Genomic DNA, 19,607 nt, shown 5'->3' with positions numbered 1-19,607 from the left:
TCAATTAGGAAAAGAGGAAGTCAAATTGTCCCTGTTTGCAGATGACAAGATCGTATGTCTAGAAAATCCCATTGTCTCAGACCAAAGTCTCCTTAAGCTGATAAAGAACTTCAGCAATGTCTCAGGATGCAAAATCAATGTACAAAAATCACAAGCATTCTTATACACCAATAACAGACAAACAGAGAGCCAAATCATGAGTGAACTCCCATTCACAATTGCTTCAAAGAGAATAAAATACCTAGGAACCCAACTTACAAGGGATGTGAAGGACCTCTTCAAGGAGAACTACAAACCACTGCTCAATGAAATAAAAGAGAATACAAACAAATGGAAGAACATTCCATGCTCATGGGTAGACAGAATCAATATTGTGAAAATGGCCATACTGCCCAAGGTAATTTATAGATTCAATGCCATCCCCATCAAGCTACCAATGACTTTCTTCACAGAATTGGAAAAAACTACTTTAAAGTTCATATGGAAGCAAAAAAGAGCCCGCATCGCCAAGTCAATCCTAAGCCAAAAGAACAAAGCTGGAGGCATCACGCTACCTGACTTCAAACTATACTACAAGGCTACAGTAACCAAAACAGCATGGTACTGGCACCAAAACAGAGATATAGATCAATGGAACAGAAGGGAGCCCTCAGAAATAATGCCGCATATCTACAACCATCTGATCTTTGACAAACCTGACAAAAACAAGCAATAGGGAAAGGATTCCCTATTTAATAAATGGTGCTGGGAAAACTGGCTAGCCATATGTAGAAAGCTGAAACTGGATCCCTTCCTTACACCTTATACAAAAATTAATTCAAGATGGATTAAAGACTTACATCTTAGACCTAAAACCATAAAAACCCTAGAAGAAAACCTAGGCAATACCATTCAGGACATAGGCATGGGCAAGGACTTCATGTCTAAAACACCAAAAGCAATGCAACAAAAGCCAAAATTGACAAATGGGATCTCATTAAACTAAAGAGCTTCTGCACAGCAAAAGAAACTACCATCAGAGTGAACAGGCAACCTACAGAATGGGAGAAAATTTTCGCAACCTACTCATCTGACAAAGGGCTAATATCTAGAATCTACAATGAGCTCAAACAAATTTACAAGAAAAAAACAAACAACCCCATCAAAAAGTGGGAGAAGGACATGAACAGATACTTCTCAAAAGAAGACATTTATGCAGCCAAAAAACACATGAAAAAATGCTCATCATCACTGGCCATCAGAGAAATGCAAATCAAAACCACAGTGAGATACCATCTCACACCAGTCAGAATGGTGATCATTAAGCAGGAAACAACAGGTGCTGGAGAGGATGTGGAGAAATAGGAACACTTTTACACTGTTGGTAGGACTGTAAACTAGTTCAACCATTGTGGAAGTCAGTGTGGCGATTCCTCAGGGATCTAGAACTAGAAATACCATTTGACCCAGCCATCCCATTACTGGGTATATACCCAAAGGACTATGAATCATGCTGCTATAAAGACACATGCACACGTATGTTTACTGCGGCACTACTCACAATAGCAAAGACTTGGAACCAACTCAAATGTCCAACAATGATAGACTGGATTAAGAAAATGTGGCACATATACACCATGGAATACTATGCAGCCACGAAAAATGATGAGTTCATGTCCTTTGTAGGGACATGGATGAAACCGGAAACCATTATTCTCAGCAAACTATCGCAAGGACAAAAAACCAAACACCGCATGTTCTCACTCATAGGTGGGAATTGAACAATGAGAACACATGGACACAGGAAGGGGAACATCACCCTCTGGGTACTGTTGTGGGGTGGGGGGAAGGGGGAGGGATAGCATTAGGAGATATACCTAATGTAAATGACGAGTTAATGGGTGCAGCACACCAACATGGCGCATGTATACATATGTAACAAACCTGCACATTGTGCACATGTACCCTAAAACTTGAAGTATAATAATAATAAAATTAAAAAAAAACAACTACAAGTTTCTTCTTTGTGTTAAAAGATTAGCAGCTACAAAATACGCCCTGCAATAATTCAGCAGGTGTATTGTAAAAAATTGATTTTTCTTTAAAATTTTTCAGAGAAAAGAGGTTATTTGATTTTAAATAGCTCTATAATCTTTACAGAATCTTAAAAGAAATAACTTATTTTTCCTATTGTTAAGAATAGTTTAACTAAAAATTCCTTCTGTGAAATGGTTTGGAATCTTGGTAGAGCTGGTTATCCTTATGGATCAATAAAACATTTCAATGCTGCTATTTTTCTTCCTGGTGAGTTTGTTAAATTCCATTACTACTTGATGGAATAGAGGGGAATGTTTTGACCAAATAAATTTGCCAAGTTTAGAATAATTCTTAGCTTCCTCAGTATGTGAGGAGTTAACACAAAAATCCGTAAGCTTATAATTTATCGAGGTAATTTTTCTTTGCAAACATAAAAGAATTCTGCAAAGGCTAAGGTCTTCTATCCTTACCTCAACTATTATTATTCTCCTTCTTATTCACTGAGAGGGTGATTTGCTGTGACTGACAGCAACATATAGCCTTTTTAGGCTAAGACAGGTGAATGAAGCACAGTCTATTTTTTAAAGAAATGCCTCTCATTTCTCAAATTATGCTTATCCCACAGTATATAAGAAAATGTAAGCACACCATGTATTCATTATCATGAATTTAGAGTCTCTATATTTTTTAATAATAATACAGAAACAACATTTTAATAATGCTGGATTATGTCCATTACTAGCCTTTAGACTTCACAGTGTCATTCAAACATCCAGGAATATAATATCTTTCTTATTATAAAAGAAAATAGAGAGAACTTGTTCAATTCTACATTAAAATTTCTAAATATTATTTTATTGTTTCCTTAACATGAATATCTTATAAGGTATAGAATTGTGTTTCAGAATATTTCAATAATAGCCCTTTTCTTTTACCCATCTACTAGGAAAGGCTCATTAATTATTTTCAACTTATTAAAATATGCAAAAGCTGGGATACATACTTGAGTCTAATGCTGGGGACAAGGAGGAAGCTTTTCTACTTTTAATTTGTTAAGACCCCCATTAACATATGTAGACCAATGCTATCTAGATGGTCCCTCGATTATGATGGTTTGGCTTCACCATGGTGTGAAAGCCATACACATCCAGTAGAAACCACAATCCCATAATAGGTAGAGGAACTTATGATAGTTTCAATTTATGATGTATTTTTGACCCGATGATATTTTTGATTTAAAATGGTTATGTCAGGACCTAACCCCATCCTAAGTTGGAAAGCATGTATATAAATAAACGTATATATACGTACATATTCATACACACACACACACACACACAGATATAGCATTGAACTGGATGCCAATGTATCGAATACTTTTGTTCCAGTTTTGCTAATGGGGAGCTGAGGTTCAGAGAGGTTAAGGGATACCCAATACAGAACAGCTAATAAATGCAGTAGTTATCTTTAGGTTACATGCAATCATACATACCATAATAACCATCAATTTATTTTCTTTATGAAATTGAGGCCAATGATTTGCTGATTGTGGTTGACCAGTAAAGTAGCCACTCTCTTCCACAGATGACAGTAGTGGTATTCATAGCAGTCGTTGTAGTAATAATGTTCATTAGAACTCTGTGTGCAAGTTAGTCTGTTGTTCTCATTTTAAAGATGAGGAAACTGAGGTTCAGAGAAGGAAAGTAATTTGACTAGGGCCACATGACTTCTAGGTGGCAGAACCGGGTTTTGAACCTGGATTGTCTGCCCCTAGAGTCCATGCCCTTGTCTACTCCAGTAGACAGTGTCTCAGGTGTTTAATGAGCACCTACTGTTTGTCAGGCAATGTGTGGAGAGCATTACTCTTCCCTTCTGTGTGTAGGCAAGGGCACAGTAAACACACCTGCACCAAGACTGGCTATCACTTATCAGTTTATGAGACACATAATATCTAATTCATCATGAAAAAAGGAGGAACATTTTTTAAAGAAGCCAACTTTTAGAGGGTCTATTTTGATAATATCAAGATTTTTATCAAAAAAAGCAATGTCACTTTGGGAGGCCGAGGCAGGTGGATCACGAGGTCAGGAGATCAAGACCATCCTGGCTAATGCAGTGAATCCCCGTCTCTACTAAAAATACAAAAAATTAGCTGGGTGTGGTAGCGGGCACCTATAATCCCAGCTACTCAGGAGGCTGAGGCAGGAGAATGGCATGAACCCGGGAGGCAGAGCTTGCAGTGAGCCAAGATAGCGCCACTGTACTCCAGCCTGGGCCACAGAGCAAGACTCTGTCTCAAAAAAAAAAAAAAAAAAAGAAAGAAAGAAAAAACAAAAACAAAACAAAACAAAAAGCAATGTTATGCACTTTAAAATAAACATGTCTGCTAACATTTTTATAAAAGGAGAGGTAAAGAATGCATCTAGACTAGCTTGAAACTACAAACATTTCTCTGGAAGAAATAAATGAAAATAATATTAGTGATTACCTATAAAAAGAATGATAGAATGAGGAACTGCACAGCTGGGGAACAACTCTGGGAAGGAGACATTCCACTGTATATATTTGTGTAATATTTGATGTTTGACCTACATGAATATGCTATTCAGAAATTAAAGAAGATTGTGTGTTTTATTTAAAATTGGAAGTGAAAAAAATAGACTCTGTTAGCACTGACTGCCGAACTAAACAAAATGACAAAGACCTCTGAAAAATTTGGCTTAAATCAGATGTTTAGGTTACTGAAAAACCGGGAGCAAAGTATTCACCTTCTCTTTCATAAAATGATGAAGCCAATTTGTTGCTCAAGTTCATTATGGGAGACAAGGAAGACAATTTTAAGTTTTTCTAAACTGTAAAATTTACACTAGTATATACACATATACACACACATACAAGTACACATCTTACAGTGCTCACCAGTTCTTCACTAATAAAAAAGTGGAGGTAAGATCTAAAACTAAATATGCACAATTAAAAAGTCAGCTTCGTAGATGACAAACGAATTTAAAAATTGGCTTCAAAGATGATACAAACTAAATTATACATTTTGGACAATAAAGAGTGACTTTTTGTCTTAAAATATTTTTGATAGACATAAAATTATACATGATTAAAATTTTCAAAGTAAACTCCATTCTCGGTTGAATATACAGAAGGCCGTAGCCATGCTCAGAGCACATTGCCTAAGAGAGCAGGTGCTCACTGAACACATGAGAAACTGTCTACTGGAATAGACAAGGGCATGGACTCCAGAGGCAGACAATCCAGGTTCAAAACCCGGTTCTGCCACCTCCAAGTTATGTGGTCATAATCAAATTATGTAATCAAAGAGGTCCCCTCTCTGAACCTCAATTTCCTCATCTTTAAAGTGGGGATGACAGTACTAACTTGTACACAGAGTTCTAGTGAGCGTTACTACTACAACTACTAGTATGGCTCTTACTATTATCATTGGTAGAAAGAATCAAATACGATTTATTGATTAGCCGCAAGTGGGAAATCATTGGCCTCCACTTAATAAGAGGAAAGAAGTTGATGGTTATTATAGTATGTATGACTGTATGTGATCAAAAGACAACTCCTGCATTTACTGCCTGTGCAGTCTTGGGAGTCTCTTAACTTTAATAAACCTCAGATCCTCATTTGCAAAACTGGAATAAAAGTGGAATCTATTACATAAGGTTATGGTGAGGATTAAATAAAATTTAAGCAACTGATGATTGTATTATATAAATATACAAATATTATAAATATAAAATGTGTATATATAAATATGACATATATTTATATATAAATATTTTTTAAAATTTTTATAAAATGTATAAAATATAAATATACTATATATAAAAATAGTATAGACTCAAAATTTTAGCTACTGTCAATAATAAAAATACCAATAATTTCATCACTGAAATTATTTTCTTTTTATAATCTGAAAGTCATATTTTGTAATTTTGCTACAGGCTCATCTGACTCATCTTCTAGGACAAGTGTCAGCCTGGCTAAAGACATAAATTAGGATTAGAGAATCCTTGCTTTTGAGAAATAAAGCCTTACTTCTCAGAGTGTGGTCCACAGACTAGGCATCATCTGGGCACCTGCTATAAATGCAGAATCTGGGACCCCACCTCACATTCACTGGACTAGAATCTGTTTTTCAGCAACATCCCCAAGTGATTCATACCCACATTAAAGTTTGGATAGTGTTCTAAAACTGATTCTGTAATATAGCAGCCCTAGCCACATACAGCTACTTAAGCTTAAATTAATTAAAATTAAGTAAAATTACAACTACAATTCTTCAGTGTCACTGTCACAATTCAAGTGTTTAACATGATAGCCATGTGTAGCTGGCGGTTATCATATTGAAAAACACCAATACAGAACATTTTCATCTTTCCAGTATGTACCATTGAATAGTGCTGGTCTTTTCTGTGAGAAAGTAAAAGATATTTTAGGAAACTAAGGTTCAATAATTCACTAAGTTTTTTAAACTCCAAATTATTCGTTGAACCCCTTTTTACACTGCACAGAAGTACTCGTGTAAACTTACTTTTTTTTTTTTAACACTGGTGGGAAAGGGCAAGGGAAGGGAAGTAGCTTGCCCCATGTGCAAGTGGTGAGTCTCTCGAGTTTCCCAATCCCATTCAAATGTTTATTTCTTCCTGTTCCCCCACCCCTCTTAAATTCTAAGGCCCTCATTTTCTCTGGCCCCCAAATATGAGTTCTCAAGACAGAGCATACCAAGCAATCATGGAGCAGGAAATGAATACAAATTAGACATAAATTGTTAATATCCCCTGCCCAGCCAGAAGTTAAAGGAACAAAGGAAGTCATGGCGGAATCCGGAGCTACACAGATGAATGAGAAGAGCTATTTTTCAGAACACTGACAGTCAGGGGTGCGAGCCACAAGGGAATGAAAATTTATGATTTGCCTTAAATCACACCATTTTGGTAGTTAATCTCTCTTCTCCCTAAGGGCAGGTTCTAAAAGTAGCCATCTCTAGGAACAACTACCACCATGCAGCTTGATCTGAACCTCATTTTGCTAAATCCTCCAAGAATGGTTTTTCGCTTCCTTGTGTGCAATTATCCTATCTCATCTTCTCCAAAGAAAAGCTATTTGAGACTACCAAATTGTTCTCCTCTAGCCTTCATAGACACCTGCATCAATTTCTTGGGACAAACCTGACAAGCAGTGTTGGCTGACTGGCTGCATTCCAGGACCTCACTGCTGGTGAATCAAATCTGACACTGGAAGCTCCATAGGGTTTATAGAAAACTTTAATAAAATGGCTTAAGAAGTTGGCTGTGACATCAAGTGTAGGCCCAGATTGCACAATTTTTCTGAGCTTGGGAATGTTAAGAAAACAATTTAAGAACTGTAAATAAAAACAAGTATAACTATACATTCATCTTTTCAGTATCAAACTGGGGCACTATCTAATCAGCCGACATATGATTATATAATTTTAGGAGAATGTACCCTATTTTCTCTATTTGCTATTACATAGGCCCACAGTCTATAAAGTTAGATGTTAATTATAGAAAATATATGAGTACCAAAAAATTTCTGTCTGCTATCAAAGACAAACACATAAGTTATGGCCTAAATATTAACCAGTTTTGTATTTAATTTTGTAAACTTTGTAAGCCATTACTTTTCAGACTACATAAATCTCTCTTCCTCAAATACTGTTTGAACCAACTTTACCATCTTGATGGTTCCTTTAATAAGTTAAATTCTTGACAGATATTCACTACATATTTATATGAGAACCACATTTTTTTATTTGGAAACAGTACATTGAAAGGGAGCAATACCGTCTTACAGATCTTCATGTCTGATCTGGAACGGGTCTTCCTACTCTCTTCTACTTCATCAGGAAAATGAGATACTGCAGAAAATGTAGACTTTACACAAACCATGATAGTTAACCTTATTGCTTCCAGATAGAATCTATATAATACATCTTCGTATTAAACCTGCTAGCAAAAATAAAAATAAAACCCCAAACCAGCTGGAACCTTTCCACTTACATTCTCATCATTTTTTTCTTTATCGACATCCTTACAGACAATCCAAAATGATTTCTATGATTCTGATAATTGAGTGAAGCTCCTTCTACCAACTCTTAACCTAAGTAGGAGGAACTCTTCTTTCTACTGTACCAAATTGATCAGTTGTATGATTTCGAGCAAATCAGCCTTTATCGTTCTCCACTGCCTTATCAGTAAACCAGGTAACTTAATCACATAGTCGGTTGTAAGATTCATTCAAAAAATATGTACATCTTAAAGGAGGATAATGGAAAGAAAATGGGATTCTATTACTTAAGACTCTCAGAGTCAGAACTATGAGCCCACAGTGCATGCTACTAATCATTACCATCTGCAGATTTTACGCTGGCAATTTGACTGTTGCATCTCACGCTCAGGTCATTTAATATGTGCCTACCTAAAACATACCCATAAGAATGGATATTTTCTCCTTAAAAATTGGCTGTAAATGGAAGTCAGTAGATGGTACTGTACAACAGGAACATTGTATGGTATTTGCTTAATTTTTTAGCCCTATATAACCTGTTGGTGCTTTGTGATCTCTCTAAAATATCTTTTTCTTGTTACAGAATGACTCATTTTGAGGTTTACATAACAATTATGGGCTTGTTATGCTGCACATCTTCAAACCAGCAATTTTATATCATGATGGCTTTATCCTGGGTTTTCCTTAACTAAAATTGCCTTGTGTGACCAATAAGCAATGTGAAGCTGACATTTCTGAGTCCAAGCAGCTAATCCTAGACTGTGTTTACCCATTTTCAAATATTTGCACCATCTGTGATTGCATATTAGCTTTTTTGGATTCACTGTTACAGCTCAAGAACTGTAGCTCTGAGAAGGAACGAAGCTGCACTCCAAATGCAGAGTACTTTATAAGCATGAGATGGAATTTAACCATGGAGATGGGGAAAGGAAAAAAAAAACAAATTCAGAAAAGTAAATGCATGTTCAGTTTTCCATTTTCAAAATATAAACTTTGTCAACTTCTCTGCGTGATAAGAAATATAAAAACGGATGCCATATATTTTCTTAACTAACTCCCAATCCATGTTTGCTTTGGAGTCAGGAGGACTCTACATAATCTGCACACCAACAAAAACAGGAGTTGAATATTAAAGATGCCCTTAAGCTTCCAATGTCAAACAATGACAAAAGGTGCTTTAAAGCTGTGTTTCCAACTTCTGGGAACTTCAACATCCAACATAGTTTGATTTTCTATCACTCTGTCTATGTCTGGTATAACAACCCAACACATATTAATAACCAAATAATAAGCACCACCATTTTCCAGCACCTCTTGGACAGTAAACCTATTTCACTGCTGATCCTCACAACACTTCTGCAAAATAAACATCATTTCATTTTCAGATGAAGTATCAGATACAGCGAGGCTGGGTAAGTTGTATGTCAAGGTTCTAGGGTTTAAAGTCAGGTTAAATGAATAGAAATCCCCAGGTGTATCCACTAAAAATAATTATATGTGTCTCAAAAATTATTCTCATGGACTTATTTATTTAGCATATAATCATTTCTCTGTTCTGTATTGGAACATGGTGCTCTGAAAACTCTGTCTGAAAATACAAATAATCAGCTTCTGGAAATGTTTTTTTTTTTTTTTTTTTTGAGATGGAGTCTTACTCTGTCGCCCAGGCTGGAGTGCAGTGGTGCAATCTTGGCTCACTGTAAGCTCCGCCTCCCGGGTGCACGCTATTCTCCTGCCTCAGCCTCCCGAGTAGCTGGGACTACAGGAGCCCACCACTACGCCCGGGTGAAAAGCCTTTCTTACCAAGAATCCCAGTGTATCAGAAGTCTGTTGTTTCCATTAATGTCCCAAGAAAGCTCTAAAATTTACCTGCATGCATTCCCCAGTTTTTAAGAGCATCTCTCCTTTAGGAGGGATTCACCCAATTGCTACTACATTGCTGGGAGTTGCAATTTCAAATGCTGTGTGTAGACAGCAGCAGTTGCTTATTCATGCTGAGAGTAAGACGGGAAGCTTGAGAAAGTCAACTTCTGTTTGTGTAGTGGTGGTACTGCCATTTCATTGGAGTAGTGAATTTCACAGTTTACTTTCAGAATGGCATTATGGCTTTGGGTGTAACCTCTTGCCATGGCAAAGTACAGAAGATGCATATGCACTTCTGTGATGTCTGGTGGCCAGGCAGGCGCCAAAAGTCTAAGGACCACTGACCTAGAACTAGCACATCACAAAGGAGAAATCAAGAAATGTCAAATGAGCTTTGCCTAGGGACACAAAGCATTTTAAAACATGTTTTGTTTTGTTTTGTTTTGTTTTAAAAAAAGGTTATACTTATGTCAAGTGGCAAGGAAGGCAGATGTGCCACCATGACACCACCAAAGGCTTTGTATCAGAAGCTGAATCTGGGAATGGCTATATGGAAAGAGACCCAGAATCAAGTACTGCTTCTAATTCTAAACAACAGTGTGACCTTAGACAAGTCACTTCACCTCTCCATTGTCTGTTTCCTGATTTGAATACAAAGGTGTGACATTCAGGAAACAACAGTTTCTCTGAATGTTGTCATCATTTATCATGTTATGGCTGTTTGAAGGAAAGAATTTAGAAAGGCAATGCTGCTACCAATATCCAACTATTCTTTTTCTTTTCTTTTCTTTTTTTTTTTTTTTTTTTTTTTTTGATGGAGCCTCGCTCTGCCACCCAGGCTGGAGTTCAGTGGCACAATCTCGGCTGCCAGCAACCTCTGCCTCCTGGGTTCAAGCAATTCTCCAGCCTCAGCCTCCTGAGTACCTAGGATTATAGGCATGTGGCACCACACCTGGCTAATTTTTGTATTTTTAGTAGAGACAAGGTTTCACCATGTTGGCCTAGCCTGGTCTCAAACTCCTGACCTCAGGTGATCCACCTGCCTTGGCCTTCCAAAGTGCTGAGATTACAGGCACGAGCCACCATGCCCAGCCAATATCAAAGTATTCTTTGTCAGCAAGTCAGTCAACTCTTAGACAGACGATGGCTCTCAGAAATGTAGAGAGGAAGAGGGAACTGGATTTGGGTTTGGAGATGGCATTCATGCAAAGAGAGATGAAGGAATGAAAAGTACCACCCTGGAATACAGAGATACTGACTCTGAGCAAATAGAAATGTGTAATAAAGAGCCACTCATCATGCTACAGTGGCCTAAAGTTGAGTAAATCTCATTTTGGAGCAATTATAAGCAACCTTCGTAAATGTGAAGGAGGGGGAGTCTCTTCCATTTCAACTTCTGGTTCAATTCACACATGCCTATCACTCTCAATGTGGTTGTCAAGAAGTAGGGTACACACAATTCTTAAGATCAGAAAAAAAGAAATAACCCTGATGAAGATGTTGGGTATGGCTTCAAAATATGTTCACTTTATTTATTGGACCACTTATGTTTTATAGTACTCTAAAAAGGTACATACAAGTGAAACGTATCGTCTTTTCCCTTGAAGTCCCTAAAAGCTAGTGAGGTAGATAGAAAATCTATTCATAATTTCATAGATCCTAGGAAATTTAAATTATAGACTAATTTTGCCAAATGACCTATTCTAAATTTGGGGAATCCTTCATGGATTTCAGGATTTTTTCCTCTCAAAAAGATATATTTTTACCTCTATTCAAACATTGCCTCAGTTCCTCATCTTCTATTCTGTGTCTAAGAGAGAAGAATTATCAATGCAAACTTGTGACACATCGATTTAAAGAATTGCTTTACAAAAGACTTCTAGTACTCGTTTTAAAACATGTGAAATGAAAAAAAGAGTCATGTTTTGCATTCATTAACTTATATTAAAACCATTTCTGGAGGTGAGATTTGATTAATGTAAGTATGAACATCAGAGTTTTCACTTACTCAATTCTTGCCAAAAGTAAACCCATGTTCCAATAACATGAAAGGTCTATTTCTCCCTGTACAAGCATTATTAATGAAACTTCAAGTGGTCTCTCTGTTCCATTATTTGAAAATAAATCACAGGGCAGCCTGCCACTCAAGTTCTTGATTATGTAATACAAATTTGTCACATTTCTGTTTTCAGAGCAGAGTTTCTCAGATGGAATAAGAAACTGAATCTTCATTTAGGTATCAAAAAGAGTGGGGATAAAGATAATAAAAACAGCTTTTTTCCTCACTTTTCTTCATTTGCTATCTTTTATAATCTGATACATAGCTATTTTGTCCTGACCTGAGAAAACCAGTAAGCATGACGCATTACAATAATATAAAGTTAGATAATACATAGATTGGCTGGAGAACATTCCCAAATGTAAAGTCGGTTTTGATTATGCCTCAACTAACTTTTCTTAAATTTCAATTCAATAATATCTCCAGTTCCTATATGCAGAGAATTTCTACGTGAATCATTCCGGGGAACCAAATTTCTGGAAAGAGAATATTAAACCATGAACACATCAAACAAGACTCTAAGGCTTTTGTGAAAATAGACTGTCATCTAAAAATAGTAGAAATCAGTCAAGTTGTCACAAATTCATTTTCATCTAATGCCCTACAATAATCTACCTATAAAAGACCCATAGCATTTAGATCATACATATATATATATGTGTGTGTATAGTGTGTATATATTTGATAATGGTGTACACACACATATTAAGCATTTTCATTAACATAAATACAAATTTACTTTTGTAAAAGAAGAAAATATCCTTCTCATATGATCTAGAAGCATGATAGCATTAAAAATGAAAATACTTATTAGGTTTCAAGCTTGAGCCAGATGCAATAAAAACTCATTCACATAGATTCTCTAATTATTGCAACATTCTCACCATTCTCTCCCTTTTCAAGACGAAAGAATGGTTTTGGTGGGATTATAAATTGCCTAGTAAATCGTAGAGGAAGGAATCAACCTGAAATCTGTTTGACTTTGTTCTCAGTCTTACATCACGTTGCCTCTCCCCAAAATGTAATTAAATTTGAAAATCATTTGGCAATTCCAAAAATGTTATAGAATATTTTAGTAACTTTTAAATAAACTATGGCATGATAAACTTAGAAATTTTTTTTTATTTTGTAGAAGACATTAAAAGAATACTGTTCACATCAATTACAGAACAGAACAATTCAAAACATTTATTTTATCAGTTTTGGATAAAAGTGAGTTTTCTGTATTTAGCCTGGCAGTGGGTGACACATTTACCATTACAAATGGATATGCCTGAAATTCTAAGAATTTAAGAAAGCTTAACAAACATAAATCTACAATAGAAGAGCTTTCTTTTCAGTGCCCCAGTCTCCCCACTGAACCTACTTCCCAGCCCTCTCTACTATACTGAAAATGACAACCATTCCTTGAGTTAATATGTAGTCAATGACAAGAATGTCTACCATGTAGAAAGAAGGTAAGTGCTAATTTTAAAAGCCTTAGAGAACAGGTGCTATTAGATAGAGACAAATCAACAGAGATTGGTTATTGCCAGAAACCTTGTGGATCAGGTCAATAAAAACTTTAAAACAAGAGTATGCTGGGAATAATCAATACTAAACTCCACGACTTCTCAAGGCAGGACAGCATTCACTAGAGCAAGAATAATTCTAACTATCCATAAGGATATAAGTTTATGAAGAAGTTTACAGTCCCTTTACCATTTATCTGGCCTCTTTTTGGACCTTGTACAGGTCTTCAGATGGAAAAACCTCCAACCTTTTTTTGGTTGATGTATGTCTTAGTATATGGCCCCCATTCTAATGTTAGTCATACATGAACTTGGTTAGGACACACAAGTCACTTAGCAAGTATGAAAATATATGGAGATGATTTTAATAAGTGGAGCATACATGTGTGTTTAAAGGTTACACAGAAAAAGCTGTAGAAAAAATTTGTGAAAAAGTCTTTTGACTTATGTTTAATCCAATTTCATGCCCCTCCCCATAACAATAGGGGCATGCACCCTGGGTTCTTGGTGGCTCCACTGTCAAGCACACTCTCCTGCTACATTGACTGAAATCTCACCTCCTGACATATTTCTATAAATCCCATCTGTCTTTCCTTTAAATATCCTCTTTCTCATGCTAATTACCTTGGGAAGTGCATTGCATTGAAAACAGTATGCAACATATTCAGCAGCTAATTCAACTCTTGGTGAGAATTAGCCAAAGTTTACTTTTAGCCTGACTTCTTACAGAGTAGAACAGTGAAGAATTTTACGGTTCAATTTTGATTGAATGAAAGTCAGGATGTAACAGAATATTTTGAAATCTGGATGCCTGCCAAAATAGGTTTGATGTCCAAATCCATTAATATAATATTTGCATGCACCCAAAAACTCATGTGTAATCATACTAATACGTGTACTGCAAAATGTGGTTGTCTGTAAAGTTAAAATAATGAATCAGCTATACATGGCTTAATAATCCTGAGGCTTTTTTTTTTTTGAGACCGGATCTTGTTCTGTTGCCCAAGCTAGAGTGCAGTGACACAATCTCAGCTCACTGTGGTCTTGACCTCCCAGGCTCAAGCAGTCCTCCCACCGCAGCCTCCTGAGTAGCTGGGACCACAGGAGTATGCCACTAAACCCTACTAATTCTTTCTTTCTTTCTTTTTTGTTTTTGTTTGTTTGTTTGTTTTAGAGACAAGGTCACAGTACATTGCCCACGCTGGTCTAGAACTCTTAGGCTCAATTCAGCTATCTCAGCCTCCCAAAGTGCTGGGATTACAAGTGCGAGCCACTGCACCAGGTCCAGATTTTTTTTTTTTTCTATTTTGTCTAGGCTCTTATTCCCAGACTACACATTTAATAAGAAGACTTGGTATGAGTCAGGCCTTATTCAAAAACTCCTACATATTATTTCATTTAACCCTTAGAACAAACATCTAAAGGGAACTGCAGTCACCTCCATTCATGAAATGGGGAGATTCAGTTATCCTGCCCAAGAAAACACACTGGTCTTTGGTGGACCTGGGATATGAACTTGACTCCGTGACTTCCAGTGCATAACCCATAGACAGAGATGAATAAATATTTGTGGTTGATAGCATAAAATCTCACAATCTTAGTCACAGCATTCTGGCATTGTCTGCTACATGTCACACTGTAAGTAAATTTAACATGTGCCTATAAGTAGTAAAGCTTAAGACATTCTGTAATCATAAATAATTCAAGAAACCAAAATTTTGAATTTGCTTTATTTCTACTCAGAATGGGAGAAATTTGGTTGTTTTGTTTCCAATGTAATGTGCTTCATAAGATAACGCAGCATTAATATTTAATAATATAATTTTCTTTGTTGTTTTTATTTAATTTAATCTTTTTAAAATGTACCACTTGCTCAGATCCTGAAATAATCAAACAGATATATAGATATATTAGAAGATTCTAAGCAAGAGATATTTTGTGGTATGTTCTTAACTCAATAAACAAAATGCCTTATATATAATATTTATATTATAAATTTATATAATCTATATTTATATTATAAATTTATATAATATATAATATTTATATATAAAATAAGAAATTCAGGGAGAGTAGGAAATGCATATTTTCTCTCAAATCATAGACTTCCATATAACATCTTTATTTAATGTATATTATCTTTTATAACCAAATTATATAGAACTCTACCCTCAATTAAATATGACATTTTATATGTTGAATAATTCAAAGTAATATATTTTTTATTAATTAAAATTTTTCAGTATGATTTATGAAAGCTCTTTTCAAGGTTGTGTTTTAAAAACAATAGTTTATTGATCAAATTATGACATGTATATATTAGCAAAGGGCACATGGAAGAAAAACTCTTTTGCAATTTTTCATTAAGCATATGTTTGAATATTTTAATCTGGTTTGCTAGACCAAAGGTGAAATAAAAATACTGAATAGCAGTTTCTGTATTAAAACATTTTAAGTTATTATTGCCTAAATGTCTAAAGCACATTGACATTTCAGAGAAGACATTTTACACATTACACATTTGATCTCAATTCTGGTCATGAATTATTTCATCAAGTGACAGCTTCACGTTCAATTGTAAGAGATTGGTTTTCTAGCAAAATGCATTCTTTTTTTAAAGAAAATGCATAACAAATGCTGTCTTTGTAGTCAAATAGTTGCTTTTAAAAATATGCTTTTTAGTCATACTCTAAAAAGTGGGATGGCTTTGTTTTTGTTGTTTTTGTTTTTGTGTGGTTATTTTTGTTTTGCTTTTGGAGCTGAAAGAACAGCCACGCTTTTTAGGCAATATTTTTACCCGCTGGAGTCAGCAGAAGGGTGCCACCTGGTGGAAATGTGAACAAATTCTAAACCTTGTCTGACCATTAAAAAAATATATACTCATTTAACAAACCTTGAGCGTCTCGTCATCAGAGACAAATGATACAAAGATCAAAAAAAGCTCCTATAAATGTATGAGGATCTATCTTGTTCTTTTATATTATTTAGATCAGTAGCGTGATATTAACTAAAATTTCCAGAGCTGTGATTTACATGTATAGTTGAAGCTTTAAACAAATTATTCATTCATTTTATATTCAAGGTAAATTTGTGCACATGCACACACATACACATACACTTTGCAATTGTTTTCATTCTTACAATAGAAATATGTTGTATCATGATTGTATAGAAGTTAAAAGGTGAGGCTTCAGACCTCCATGAGTTCCTGGCTAAGTCTCACTTCCACCATAACTTCCTTAATCCTCTGTATTCTCATCTCTAAAATAGGAATAAAAACAGGACTCACCTCAAAAAACTGCTTTGAGAATCAAATAGAAAAATACATTCACTAAATGTTACTTTATGAACCCTGAGAATAGTACTCTGCCTGTGGCAAGCATTCAGGAAGTGATTTTTAAAAACAATAATAAATTACAATTAGCCACTAAAGTTCTTAGCTCTTTCAATGTTAATTGAAATATTGATCATGTTAAGAAATGATTGTGTCTAGTCATGTCAAGGCATTTGTTTTTAGACATTTTGTAAATGTGGAGTGTTATGAAAGCAACAAAAATAACTGTCGTAAATATTTTCTAATCAAAGAATCTTTAAAAGAAAGATTACTAAGATGATAAAAATATTTCCAACGATTCAGAATATTCATAAAATACACGGTCCCTACACGGTCCCTCCTATTCTTGCTGTCACCATTCTCTAAGGAGGAAGGGCATGTCCTCCTGTCATGGCACCGTGTGCCAGAGGACAGTAACAGATCAAATAAAACAGGAAAGTTGAGCCCTCTACAGGACTGTAACTGTAACCAAATTATATGGTTCATAACCATTTTCAGTTAGAGGAAGGATTATGGTCTTCCACTGTGCTATAAGTGGAAATAGGTGTTTGATGGCCTCAGGACAAGGCATCTTTGAGGTTTCATAAAAATCTTTACCATAGAAACTAGAAGACATTTTTGGAAACATGCAAGAGCTTAAACCATTCAAAATCAATGCATAGTGATTGATTTGTTGGAACATATGCCCTATTTAACCACTAGGTATAATTTCATAAAGGTACATTTTAATTTAAACTTATGAATCTTTTTTGGAAATATTATACAAAACACACAACTAATCACATCTTTATGAAGCTATTATATCTAGTATTGCATGAGAGTTGTGTGGCAATTGCAGAATTAAACTATAATGACTAATATGGCTAATAAAAGCTTAGTAGTCTTACGGAAAGTAGTTTAAGCTTTCACAAGAATCATTCACATTCTTTGTCCATCATTTCACATGTCAAGCTTTGAACAAAAATATGCTAGATATGAGTATTTCCTGGGAGTGCTTGAAAAACCCTTACTGTGATGCTGCCATGTATATATTTCAGTTGACTTTCTTCGTAAAATCAATCTATTTAAACACATGCATAAGATGCATAAAACTGACATTTTCAAATCATGTCAATACTCAGAAAGGCACTTAAAATACTCTATTAAAGCAAGAGTTCTGCAAAGTAGCCACTCCCTGAATATTTGAAGTGGCTATTAAAAAATGCACACTAACAAGAAAAATGGATTCGAGCTTGCACCTATCTCTTCATATGAATTTTAAGTACCAGATTAATCCTGACAAGGGGATTTGTTGTGCATAGACAGCGTGCCCACTATCTACACATACATTTTCAGCTCCTGTGTGCTCTGCTCTGCTTCTGCCTCCCACTTCCACCATCACTGAACTGTTTGCAGCGCCTCAAGTAACCAGCTGGTGTCACAGGTTAGTGAGCAAAGATTTCATGTGGGGACTCTCACCTGACTAATCATTCTTATTGGTAGCACCATTCCAAGAGCAGTAGAGAGACTCGGCGGCTTGTTAATGAAATTTAAGGGCTGTCAGCCTGAAAGAGGATGTTAAATCCATGTTCCTGTCCTGAAATTATTTTTCTATATCTGCTAACCAGTGTTTACATTCTGATGTGTGCTGGGGATTAGGAGGAAGGGGTATAAAAGGAAGGAACATATGATGTTTTAATATTTTCATACTTATCTCAGAGTACGGATCAAACAGGATAGTTTAAGAAAACAAATGCTTTGTACAAACTGCCAACATTCAACCCCCTCCCACTAATAAACGAGAAGGGAGCTTTAAGTCATTGAGTAATCCCCACCACCTGTGTGAAACATATGCGAGAGAAAAGAGAAGGGGAGGGAAGAGGAGAAAATAGACCACAAGCCAAGAGAGATGACCAAGTCTGCAATATTAATAACAGCATCGCTGGCATCGCCTCCTCTGTCTCGCCACCACTCCTGGGCGATTTGGACAGCTCCCCTTAATAGGCTCTTTAGTGCTTAGAATATGCGAAAAGCCGAGTAGCTGCTGGAGCCTAGCTGGGTGCACTCCCTTCATCCCAAGCTAGCAGTAAGCTGGGAGGGTTTCTGCCAGGAACGCCTCCAGCAGCCTTCGCAGTGCACTCCGAGCAAAGATCCCCAATCCTCCTACCCTAGTGCTTGGGTCCTGCGGGTCCACAGTTAATCCCTGACCTAAGTGCAGCTCTCTCTACCCATAGTTTCTAATTGATGTAAACGTGACCGCACCTCCACCCGGCTCAGCACAGCCTCCCTCCTCCTCCTCCTCCTCGCCAGGGTATCTCGGCGCTCCCGACCCTCCAACTTTGGAAAAAGAGCGACACGGAACTCCCAAATGACCCCAAATCAGGGACAGAGACGAGATGGGGATCCACGACGGTACGGTTATGCTACAGATTTCTAAAGACCAAAACAAAAAGGGGTTGGCGGGTGTAGAAGGACGGGAAAGAGACAGGAATAACCCTCAGCCCACGCAGGGCACCTCATCTCTGCAGACACAACACATCCAAATCCAACAAATCACTAAAGCCAACACCTTCCCGGCTCCCCTTAATAATTAATGCCTTGCTGCTCCCCAAGCTCCTTTCCGCTCAGCAGACTACAGATGTCTGGGACACTCTTCCCCCATCGACCCCCGCAAACACCCCACCTCACAAACACACACCCGTCTCCTCAAAAGAAACAAGAAAGCAAAGGAAAAACTCCGTCCGCCTAAAGGTCATTTGCCTACTCGGGTCGCTTTGGCCAGCGAGCGTCCCAG

At 36.5% G+C, this 19,607-nt stretch overlaps 1 protein-coding gene across 1 annotated transcript in view; it reads right to left on the bottom strand.

Moving 5' to 3' along the window:
* Positions 1–19,607, bottom strand: part of DPP10 (dipeptidyl peptidase like 10) — a 731,390-nt gene that overhangs the window by 710,739 nt on the left and 1,044 nt on the right. The gene's annotated exons all lie outside the window — the stretch shown is intronic.

The sequence above is a fragment of the Nomascus leucogenys genome, chromosome 20, assembly GCF_006542625.1.
Source record: "Nomascus leucogenys isolate Asia chromosome 20, Asia_NLE_v1, whole genome shotgun sequence".
NCBI classification, from domain to species: domain Eukaryota; kingdom Metazoa; phylum Chordata; class Mammalia; order Primates; family Hylobatidae; genus Nomascus; species Nomascus leucogenys.
This window is presented reverse-complemented; position numbering and strand designations above follow the sequence as displayed.